The 12,326-nt window shown below is 32.5% G+C and overlaps 1 pseudogene; it reads left to right on the top strand.

Annotated features, from left to right (window-relative positions):
- LOC142320501 (serine-enriched protein-like) overlaps positions 1 to 12,326 on the top strand; it is an 83,734-nt pseudogene that overhangs the window by 30,945 nt on the left and 40,463 nt on the right.

Here is a 12,326-nt window from a genome sequence, read left to right as displayed (position 1 = left end):
AGTGTTACACTCAGATTATAGAAACATTTTGTTTTAGTGGCATGCACATTGTTTCATTAGTACTGAAATTAATACAGTATATTGCAAAACTCCTCCATATTCTAAGAAGTTATAAAACATGCTTTATCATCATAAAATCATTCTACTTTCTGCTTGATAAAGATGCAGAATCCGCATGAAAAAAATTCTTAATCTTACCAGTGGATGGTGAGGTTGACTGCCCTGATGATCTCTTGTGCTTCTTAACATTCTTCAGAACTCTTGCCGATCGCTTCCTTGCTCCCTCTTCTGATTCTTCACTTGCATATATTCTCCATGTACCTTCAATATTTCTGTATAATGCAGTTTTCTATCTTCTAAAGAAGTTGTTCCCTCTAAGTTTACCGTTTTGTTTGATTCCTGCTTCTTAACTTATATCTTAATTACCTTCTTTCTTATCATATTTACTTCCTTATTGCACTCTTCCGTAACAAAAATCCTGGTTCCCTCCAATTTATTTGTGTTCCAGAGAATTTTCAATTTTTTGTATACTCGTGAAAATAACATTACAATTTGCCTTATAAAAATAATCGCCCTATATTTTTTATATAATTTAAATTATCCACAGACACTTGAACTGAAGTGGGTGGTTGAATAGATGTAAGGTATACTATATCCACTAAAAGTCTAAGAAAGAAAACAATTGATTCCACGTGTAATTTTCATCATTTCATAATGTTCTTGTTTAGTTTACACTGTGATTTGAGAAATATTGAAAAAACTTCTGTCAAATCGTATTATAATATGATAACTATTTCAATTGATTTTCACTGTGTTATTATTTTTATGACATATTATAGGTTTCTGTGGTGAATTCATGTCGGGAATATCATATGTTTTCAGGAGCATAAGGCTTTATTGCGAATGCTTGAATCACTTTGGTTTGCACGATGTAGAAATAATATGTGAATTGATAAAAACCCCCTACTTTTTATACCAGGATGAGCATAGGCTCTTAGGTATTTAACTTTCTTCTTTATTAAAATGAAATTTACATGCAACTCTTTCCCGAAGTAGTTTAAATTATAAACTGTGCCTCCATAGGTTCCTGCATATGTGATTTGAGTTGCAGTTTTTCACGTGATTTAATGCATCTATTCAAATACAAGGGTTTTTGAATGCTAAGTTAACCATAATATTTGGGTAAATGGAGCAAGATTTTATTTAAATAAAGTTTTGAGAAAAATCCATTCAAAATATTTTTCATGAATCATTTTAGATAAAAGTTATCTATTTTGCATTGATGGCTTGCAAATTTTTGAAGCAAGTTTTAAAATATACGTACACCGTACATAATCGATTCAAATATCTATAATACAGCATTACAGCAATTTAAATTGTTTCTTGAAGGAAATGTTGGAATGCCCAATTAATTTCAATGAATTTCAGAGGGATAAATAAAAGCTGGATGCTTTTTTTGGTAATTAATTTTTAAAAAAGGGGATAGTGATATTTGGAATATGGTACAACTTATCTTAATGTTATCTTATGGACAAGCAACTGTAGAATGAAGCTATTCAGATTTAAAACGATTATTGTGGCAAATCTGAAGGAAGAAAGTTTAATTCCATCGAGTATCATTTATGATGTATTCAGAGAAAGAAATTGTGATTATGTTTTAAGTAAAGCACCTTAGGCTAGCGTTCATTGTTTACATGACCAGAAGAAATAAAAAAACTGAAGATGAAAAAACAGATTCAAGAAAAAAATAAAAACGCTAAAAATGAAAAATCTGCAATGGAAAAATCATTAGGAATTTTGAACAAGGAAGCTGATGCAATCATGGCATTAGGAGCTGAAAAGAGAGTTAAAATCAAAAGAAAGAAAGAGATAACAAAATCAAATGGTTATAGGAAAAAGTCTGCTGAAACAGCTGATGAAATGGAGAAGAAGTTAAGTGCAAAATTTATCAAACTTTCTAAAAACATTTGAGAACAATCCGTATAAGCAATACAAACATTAGTGTGTGGTTATTTTTTTACCACCTTTTCAAGAAAAGTACAGTATTACTTTCAGTTACATGGTGGTAGTGAGAGCTGAAAATGAATTTTCTTTGTGTTTTGAATCATTAGGAATACGAAAATATCATTCATTTAAATTGGGGTTTCATATATATGTATAGTCCTAATTTTGTGGTTTTAACATTTTGAAAACTATTGATCAGTTTTATTGAAATTTAGATTTGATGTACTGTATCTGAAATTTTACATATGAAAATTCGATGAAGAATTCAAGTTGTTCTTGAGTTATGCTCAATTTGAGGTCAAAAAAGATTGAGATTATGTTGACTGTATAGCGGTGTGTTTCTAATTTATGCTTATACAGTTAGTCACAGTGGTGAGTGTGAAATTTGATGCTTGTATGTATGGTCTATTAGTTTATTAAACTTATGTAATGCGTTGTACTCTAAAAATCAGTACTTTCCGACTACAAAATAGTGCGGGTGTCAGAAACAAAAAGTCAGTCTTCTTGCATAGAACTGTACCAGTCTTTTTATTTATTTTTGTTTGTTTATGACTGCTATAGGCCACATACTAAGGCATCCTGGAATAGTCGCTTTAATATTGGAAGGACAGGTAGAAGGGAAAAATTGTGTAGGCAGGCCACGTTTGGAATATGTAAAACAAATTGTTAGGGAGGTAGGATATAGAGGATATACTGAAATGAAACGACTAGCACTAGATAGGGAATCTTGGAGAGCTGCATCAAACCAGTCAAATGACTGAAGACAAAAAAAAAAGGGAGATGTTGAGTGTCTCCATTTCATGGACTCAATTTTGACTGCTGTTAAAAAAAACCAAAGAGCTTTCATGGAATATTTTATGAAGCTGAAGCATTTTATAAAACTTCTTTTTTAAATTAAAATCAGTTTCATTAAAGATGTCCATCGTGTGATTAAAATGTATAAAAATATTGCTCAATTTTTTTTTACACAAGAATTTAAACAAAAGTATTTAGTAAGATAATAGAAGCCTATCATTTAGATTTGATAATCCTTTTATAAATGAGCAGAACTGTGTTGTTTAATTTTATCATTTCACTTTTAAAAAATTTTTTTTCCTGTAGATAATCAACTTTTTATTTCTTGCATACATCTTTCATTCCAAGTCACATAACTTCTTTAGTAATTAAGTCGCTGTCTACTCTCTAATCTTTCTTTCCAGCACAATATATAGAGCCTACTTTTTTGTCAATTCTGGTGTCCAAACTTTCATTTTTCCATATTTATCTTTATTCTCAGCTCTTTCCCCGCTTTTACAGTAACTAGAGTTTTATGATGAGAGTTAGTTAATTATCAGCTAGTTAATTAGCAGTTTAAGATAACAATTATAATTACTCTCTCTTCATTATAAAATGCAGTTCATTCCCTGCTAACAGTGAACATTTGTTATCTGCATATTTAATTTCCTTTATTCTTTCTCCTTCCTTTCTTTTTTTTTTAGATGACATACATCCTTATTTCACTCTCTCCTAGTTCTTTTGTTTCATTAATTTCTAATCCAGATACCACTTACTATCGTGTGGACATTACCTATAATATTTTGAACATTTTCAAAAAAGCATTTGACAAATTTTCTTCCGGTGAATACAACTGACATTTATGGTATCTGTTAAGAAATTAAGAGTAGGGAAGAAGAGGCAGCGGATGAAGGAATGATTGGATTTGAAGGAATGATGTTACAGACATTAAGAAAAAGAGGATGCTGAGGATTTAGAAGAATGGAGAATATTAATTTGTAAAGCGTTTAATGAGTGACAAAGAAGTAAAATAATCACATGTAACCTTGCTGATAAACAAACACTAAGAACAAAATGTTTTAACCACGTAATATTGGCCTATGTTTACTTTATTTTAAAAAAAACTTTTAATTTTTGTTTGGTTTTTATTTTTTTTTAGTTCTTTATATAATTCTCTGTTGACTGCAAAACTTACCCTGGAGCAGACATTGATAGCAACCATAATTTGGTGATAATGAAATGTAGATTGAGGTTTAAAAACCTGAAGAAAAAGTGTCAGATATACAAATATATATTAAAAAGAAAGATTATATTTAAAAAGGATTATATTAAAAGAAAGATATATTTAAAAAGAAAGATTATTTTTAATTGGAAATTTACAGAAATCAAATTTTTATTTTGTAAACTATTATACCAGATGCTCTCTAATGGTAATTTTTATATGTTTGCACTTTTTTATGTGAATCACAATTTGGTGATAGGATAAAATTAGTTATTTTTAAAAAAAAGTATTTTTAGCAATATTAAATCGTGTAATTAGATTTATTATATAAATAAATAAATAAAAACTTTATTTTATTAATTTTTAAGTTAATTTACAATTATTTTTTTTATTAGACAAGATTCTCTTTCTTATCATACGGTTTTAAATTAGTTTTAAAGTTCTGGGAATAGACTCAAATATGTCAAAGATAGTTTCTGAGTGTACTATTTACTATGTGTTGTTTTATATATGAGAGCTATTTATTTTTAAGTAACGTCCGATCCATTTTCTAATACAAACAAAACTAATAAAGGTATGGATAAAAACCTTTTTTATTTCACTCTTTACATTTTATGCTACTTTTACTTAGTTACATTGTTTGTTTAAACATTTATCATAGTGTTTTACGAAATTGTTTATGCCCCATGTCATAGAAATCAGTCGGCTGTTGTTTGTGAAAACAACCAGTCTTCAATCATTGTTTTCACTTCATCAGTGTCAAACCACTGACCACCAAGAAACTCCTTCAGGTAGCAGAACAGGTGACAACACTCGGTGCTAAGTCTGGGCTGTATGGTGGGTGTTCAATTTGCTCCCTTCTAAAATATCTTATTAACTCTACAGTTTGAGTTGCAGAATGAGGTCATACTGCAACAAAAACCCAGATGACAGTAGGTCACATAGGTTATTCTGTATGACATTTTAAAGCTTCATCAAAGTCTATCCCATGTACAGTCTATCCCAAAATACAGTTGCCATAATCTTGCATGTTGACATTATCTGTTTGGCTTTCACTTTGACTGGAGATGTTGTATGTCGCCATTCCATTGACTGGTGCTTGGATGCTGGAGTGATGTGAGAAACCCATGTCTCATCTCCTGTGACAAAAGTGTAAAGTGTAAAGTTCATCTCCTACAGTAAAGTTCTTTACTGTGCCAAGTCAAAAATGTTAAAACACCTAGCCATTCTCCTTTTGTGGTGTTCTCAGTAAGCAGTCTAGGAACTCATCGCAAGAACAGTTTTTTGAACTGCAGGATTTCAGAAATAATTTTGTATAGCACTGAATTTCAAACTTGTGGGAATATCGGTGACAAAGTGAAAATCATGAAGTGCTGGTCTTCACAAATTTTTGTGCCAACTTCACGTACCAAATCATCTGTGATTACAGAAGGTCGGCCCAATCGCAGTACTTCATGGACATTGTCCTGCCTGTCTGGCAGGACGGCAATATCTAACCCACTGGGTTGGTCTAATGGTGAACATGTTTTCCCAAATTATCTGATTTGGAAGTCGAGAGTTCCAGCAATCAAGTCCTAGTAAAGGCAATTACTTTTATATGGATATGAATACTAGGTCGTGGATACCACTGTTCTTTGGTGGTTGGGTTTCAAATAACCACACATCTCAGCAATGGTTGAACTGAGACTGTACAAGACTACACTTCATTTACGCTTGTATGAGTGTAAATGAAGGTGGTAATTCCTGGAGGCTAAACAAGAAAAGAAAGAAGAAGGCCAAATATCTGCAGTCTGTCCTGAAAAGAGCCATGGCCAGAAAGAAATTGTGTCACGTACTTATTAGGGTGTACCCAAAACGCATCCTGCAAACCATTTGGGAAGAGATCATGCGTATAACACCCACCCTTTGCCTCATCCCACCTGGCCTGCCACAAGGCATCACCATGTTGTTCAATCTCTCGAATTTTTTTTAAAGTCAGCTCACCTGTCTTCTTTGCAACATAACACTGTTGTTTCTCTGACGCAATCAAATCTATTGGTTTCACACCCGTGATTACCAAGATCGCCTCCTGTGAAATTGTACGGTAACCATCCGTTACTGTTAACAATATAAGGCATTGAGCCCTCAATAAAATATCCTGACAACTTTAGCCTAAATCAGTAAATTTTAGCCTATCAGCCCAAACAGGTGCCACATTTTAGCATAATAGCCTTGCACATGCCTTATACAGAATGCTCATAGTCTTGAAATTAAGACCCCCAATCAGGATTGACTACAAGTTGAATACCAGGAAAGCATTCCAGGCCTTCCCTGTGATATATTGAAGGTGCTTCTTAAATTGCAACTTCTCATCAAGAAACACCTGAGCTACTTTTGAACTTCAACATACTTTATATGCTAGCCTTTCTTTGAAACATGGGCTAGCCAACTCACTGCCAAACAGCATGTGAGGAGCATCATCGTGGTCTTTTCCGTGCTAAACATCATCTTATGTTGTTGACCCGCACAACTCAAGCATCCTGAAGCCTGAGTTGCTCGGAGCTAAACCTCTCTCCGTAGCCAATCTGACCTAACTTAAAAAATAGCCCTCATTTATATACATATAACAGCAATATTATTTATACCTTTTAATAAATGGTCAGTTACATTAAATATACATTTTTTTTATCATTATTACCAACTTACAAAATCTAAATTATTTTGCAAAAAGTAATAATGTTTGGATTTTAGTAAATGGTCAGCTGTAGTATATCTAATGTAGCTGACCATTTATTAAAATGAAAACATATTATTAATGACTGAAAATATAATTTAGAGATTTAGGAAGTTTTTAATAATGATAAAAAGAAAATGTACTCAAGAAATATTACATTGATGTATATAAATATAAAATATGTACCATCACAGAGTACATTCAAAGATGATGATTTAATTAAAAGCATAATAAAAATACAATATGGCAATAATGACAATAGAACGAAGAAAATACTATGTTTTAGATATTACATCATTCCAGTACAGGACAGTAGAAATTGCATATACATCCATAATAATCTTTAAAAGAATACAATTTCGACAAATTATAAATCTTTTAATGTAATTATAGAATTCAGTACCCACTAAAGAGGTGGAATCCCATGATTCCATTGATATAGCTCTTAACAATTTCAACCACAATTTCAACCCTGTTGAAATTGTTAAAGAGCTATATAAAACTCAAATTTTAGATTCTAATTGATTTCATCAGTTTATTTCTTTTTTATTCAACATATCACCAGCAAATTTTCCTTTCTGTGTACTGTTGCCACCTCTCAGCTTTTCTTTACTTTATAATAGTAGTTTTCTATCTGCATTTTTTTGTGAATTGCCCTTTGGTTCTTTTTTTCAGAAATGCTGGGTCTGTTATCAAGTTATTATAAATCCTTTAAAATGTATTTACATATTAAAACATTTGTTACATCTGTAGAAGTACTGGTATTTATTCACCAAGTATTGTTGATGTTTTTATTGTGGGGATTTCTAATAATACTCTCTTTAAAAATGTAACTTGTTCATTTAATATTTCCTTTTTATGTAATCTATTATTTTACTTTTATATTTGTGTAATTTCTTGTTATGCAGTCTCTCCCATTATTATTGAATTAATTGAAAAATTTCAGACTCTTTTGTGTTAAAGATTAATAGTGGTTGTCTTCCATTATCTTCCCCTAATATATTTTGTCTGTATTTTTATCAAAAAATTAGATTAGCTTTAGAAAAAAAATATTTAAGAAATTCTTAATTAATTTACATTTAAAAAAAAATTAATAAAAAATGTGCAGATAGATAAATTTATAAAAATGTCAAAAATAATTTTTATAAAATGTTAAAAAAAAATTTGCCAATTGAAATGATTAAATTAATGAAAGCTGAAATTGAGGTAATAATATTCGAAACATTGAATACTGGCATTTGAACACAATTATTTATTGTGTAGGCCAAAAAGCAGAAATACGAGGTGTGTGAGAAAAGTAATGACACTGACTTTTTACTTACTAAAGTTTTTATTTTTTCAAACAATAATATTATCCGCTTCAAAGTAGTTCCCTTGGGCGGCTATACACTGACAGAGTCATTGTTCCCACTCCTGATAGCAGCACTGGAAGGCTTCAACTGGTAGGGCTTTTAACTGGTCGGTCACAGTCTTTTGAATGTTCTCTAGAGTTCCAAAATTATGTCCTTTTAAGACACGTTTCAATTTCGGGAAAAGGAAAAAGTCACAAGGACTCAAATCAGATGAATAGGGGGGGGGTTGAGGAACCATAGGAATGTGTTTTGAGGTCAAAAATTCTGTGATGGAAATGGTCGTGTGACACGGGGCATTGTCATGACGAAGCATCCACTTGTCTGCAGTGTCTGGTCTCATGCGAATCACTCTTTTCTTGAGCCTTTCAAGGACACTTTTGTAAAACACTTGGTTGACAGTTTGTCCTGGAGGAACAAATTTTTTATTCATGATACTCCTACTGCTAAAAAAGCAAATCGGCACGGTTTTGATTTTTGATTTGCTCATTTGACATTATTTTGGTCGAGGAGAGATGGAGTGTGCCACTCTACACTTTGCCTCTTTGTTTCAGGATCGTACTCAAATATGCGGGATTCATCACCTTTGTTCACACGATTGAAGATTCTTGGTCATTGTCAATCCTCAAGGAGATCAACGCACACGTTTCTTCGATTGTCTTTCTGTTCCGTTGTGAGGTTTTTCGGCACCAATTTCGCACAAACCTTTTGCATGTCCAAATCGTCTGTCAAAATTTGATGTACGGTGAAATTTAACTGTTCACTCATCATCCTTATTGTTAAACGATGGTCTGATCTCACAAGAACCCTCACACACTCAACATTTTCGTCAGATTTTGAAGCTGAAGGTCTCCCTGAGCGAGGCTGATCTTCAACGTGTCCTCGGCCTTCCAAAAATGATTTGTGCCAGCGGAAAACTTATGCTCTTGATAAGTAATGTTCCCCATAGGCCTGTTTCAACTTTTCAAAGGTCACAGTTGTGGATTCCCCAAGTTTAACACAAAACTTGATTGCACAACTTTGCTCTAAATTCTGATGCTCCATTTTCGTAACACACAACAAAAGCACAACTTCACTGATGGCGCTGTCAAAAATAATGTATTGGCTGAACAGAGTTGAAACTTGTACTGAGCATGTGGAAGGGATGAACAAACCGGTCTAGCACAGACCGGTAGACACAGCATTGCCAGATCGCTCGCAGTGTTACCAATCTCATTACTTTTCTCACACACCTCATATCTCTAGAAAGAATTGCTTGAAACTTATTGCGATCATCAGTTTTTATTTTTCTACGATAAGAATTTGCACAAGTAGCTGTTCAGAAATTCTCTTGCTACTTTACAGTGCATTTTATTTTTAGCTGTACCTGTACTTCTACTTTTTGAGTATGTGATACTGTTAGTGGATCAATGAAATTCTGCATTCTGTGAATGGTAGTGTACATAATTCCTGTTCAAATTACATATACCATTTGAAATTTTTTCCACTGGACAGAAATTATTATTGAACCTGGTACAGTGTGCTGTACTATAATCAGCAATATCATATCTGCAGAACGATTATCTACTGCATCATGAAACCTTCTGTTTCATGGCATAGCTCTCCGAACAGCAATTGCTCCTGAGGGACTTTTCCTCTTTATTAATAAAGACTTGTTGATCTCTACTGTCAGACCTGGGCTGCCAGTTACACAATTTGATTTTAAAAGCTTCTTGGCACACACTTCCCATAGATAATTTTTCCAGTCAACAGCTGTAATATGGTTGATATTTAATTTGTGTTCACAGAATGCCTCAGTTGTCATTTCATAGTTCCATGAATAAATAAATAGTAACATTTTATCAAGGCTTAGTTTAGAGCCCTGCAACCATGTATCAGACTGGACACTTATATTGTGAATAGGTACTGCCTTTTCTTGTATTGCCACCATTCTCAGTCATTCAAAAGATTTTATGCCATGACGTGCCCTTGATTACACTATTTATCTTCTGGTAAAATACCAAAATGTTGAAACAGATCAAATGCAATTCATTTTATCTCTTGATAAAACAAACAATTCATATATATTCACAGGAAGATTTGTAGCATTACTGAATTGTAATTACTACAACGGTGATAATGACAACACAACACTTCAAATAACTAAGATGTGTGGTGTAATTTTAATAATAAATATCAGTATTCGTACGTAGTACAATGATCTAATCAGAAAGTATGAACATGCTTGCTAAAATCTAACATAATCACCTTAATTGCACTAACCTATTGATGGGGGACTACCTTAAACGCTCAGGAATGAACATGAACATGAGTTATAAATTTTGTTAATACAGTCGTTTATATGTGCAGCAATAAATGTAATATAATTCATGGGGTAATGATGTTCTATAAACTAGCGAAAGGATAACTGAGGTTAACCTAACATACATTTTTCCTAGTATAAAATATTTCTGCTTTTCTATTTTATTACCTCTTTCACTACTTTTTTTTTGGAGTAGGCTAAATTAATTTTATACTTTGTTTCAATTTTTTATCCCAAAACTGGTTCCTCACTTGCACATGGATTTATTTTTTGGTTTGTAGAATTACACAGGTGCTTTGAATCTTGCACATGGAATTTTGTAGTATGAGAAAAATTTCATGCTTGACTGGAATTTGAATCTAGGACCTCTGGATGAAAGGCTTTCTTTTCTTTCTTTTTCCTGTTTAGCCTCTGGAAATTACCATTCAGGTATTACTTCAGAGGATGATATGTATTAATGTAAATGAAGTGTAATCTTGTACAGTCTCGGTTCGACCATTCTTGAGATGTGTGGTTAATTGAAACCCAACCACCAAAGAACACCGGTATCCACGATCTAGTATTCAAATCCATATAAAAATAACTGCCTTTACTAGGACTTGAACCCTGGAATTCTCGAATTCCAAATCAGCTGATTTGGGAAGATGCATTCATCACTAGATCAACCATCGGGATGAAAGGCTGAGATGCTACTACTTCACCATATGATCTATAAATTATCAACAGGGTTGAATTCAGCAGTTTTCCTAGCCTGCCTAAGAAAACGGATATTATTGTAATTCGTGAGATTATTTGCTGTTTTTGAAAAATTACAAAGAATAAGATCTTGGTGGAATACCCTGATTTTCTTTTCCAAGGGCAGAGCTCTGTTTTAGAAAATCATTATATATTTTTTCTAAATTCATCTTCCCTTTGATTGAAACACAATGAACTCCTTCAACAAAAAAATGGCCCCAAAAAATTTGTTTTATCAGGTGTTTCACAAATAAAACAAATGTGTTTAGAAGAAACATATTCTCCATCATCCATTCAAACAAACTGGAGACATTTTCCTTCCTCAGTGAAATGAATTTCTTGGGGAAAATCAACCGTTGAAGAATCTACAAAAGTCTAGTTTATGTATTTCTTGGCCCATTGTAATTTCTTTTTATCATATATACTGTTAGCCGTGAATTTTTCAATGGATGATTCACCTTGTTCTAGCCACTTTTACATGGAATATGGAATAGTTACACAGTTAAATCATGAATTTCAACATCAATGCCAAAATTTGATTTTTACCTGATTTATTGACCATTGTTTTACAGCACAGTCGATGGGCATGCAATGAGATTATAAATAGCTGATGACTATTGTGGCTGCTTTGAATTGTTATGGCAACCAGTTAACTTTCAATGACCAATCAGATGTTAATTTTTGGATTGTCCCTCATACGTTTTGAAGGCTTTTAAATTACCCTGGCGATGAATCTTTTGAAGATTTGAAAGAACTAATCTAATTAAAAACCACATAAGTTAGTGTCAACATCTTAAAAAATTATCAGGTTTTAATTTTATTGTAATAATAATTTAGTTTTATTTTGCAGTTTAGGATGCCTGAAGTGCAGGTGGTACCAAGCAGTGTAATGGCTGAAGCTACTCTGATGACAGATGAGCCAGATCTTAGTACGTTTGAAAATAAAACTGGTTTAGCTGAAGATATGAAATTTTTGGCTAATATGCCAGAATTGTGTGACGTTACATTTCTTGTTAGTGATACAAGAGAACCGGTTTGTGCTGTAAAAGCTGTGTTAGCAGCCAGAAGCTGGTAATTTCTAGTTTGTATTTATTAATGTTTGGATGGAAATATACAGTAGTGAGTTTATGTACATCATTTGTTCAAGAATAACAGATGAATTTGGAATGTTTGCTATTGCATTAAATATTGAAGCTATAATTTTTGTTGTCATCATTGAAATTATAT

Source organism: Lycorma delicatula, chromosome 2 (assembly GCF_047948215.1).
Source record: "Lycorma delicatula isolate Av1 chromosome 2, ASM4794821v1, whole genome shotgun sequence".
Taxonomy (NCBI): Eukaryota; Metazoa; Arthropoda; class Insecta; order Hemiptera; family Fulgoridae; genus Lycorma; species Lycorma delicatula.
Note: the sequence above shows the minus strand (reverse complement) of the source record. Positions and strands in the feature narration are given on the sequence as shown.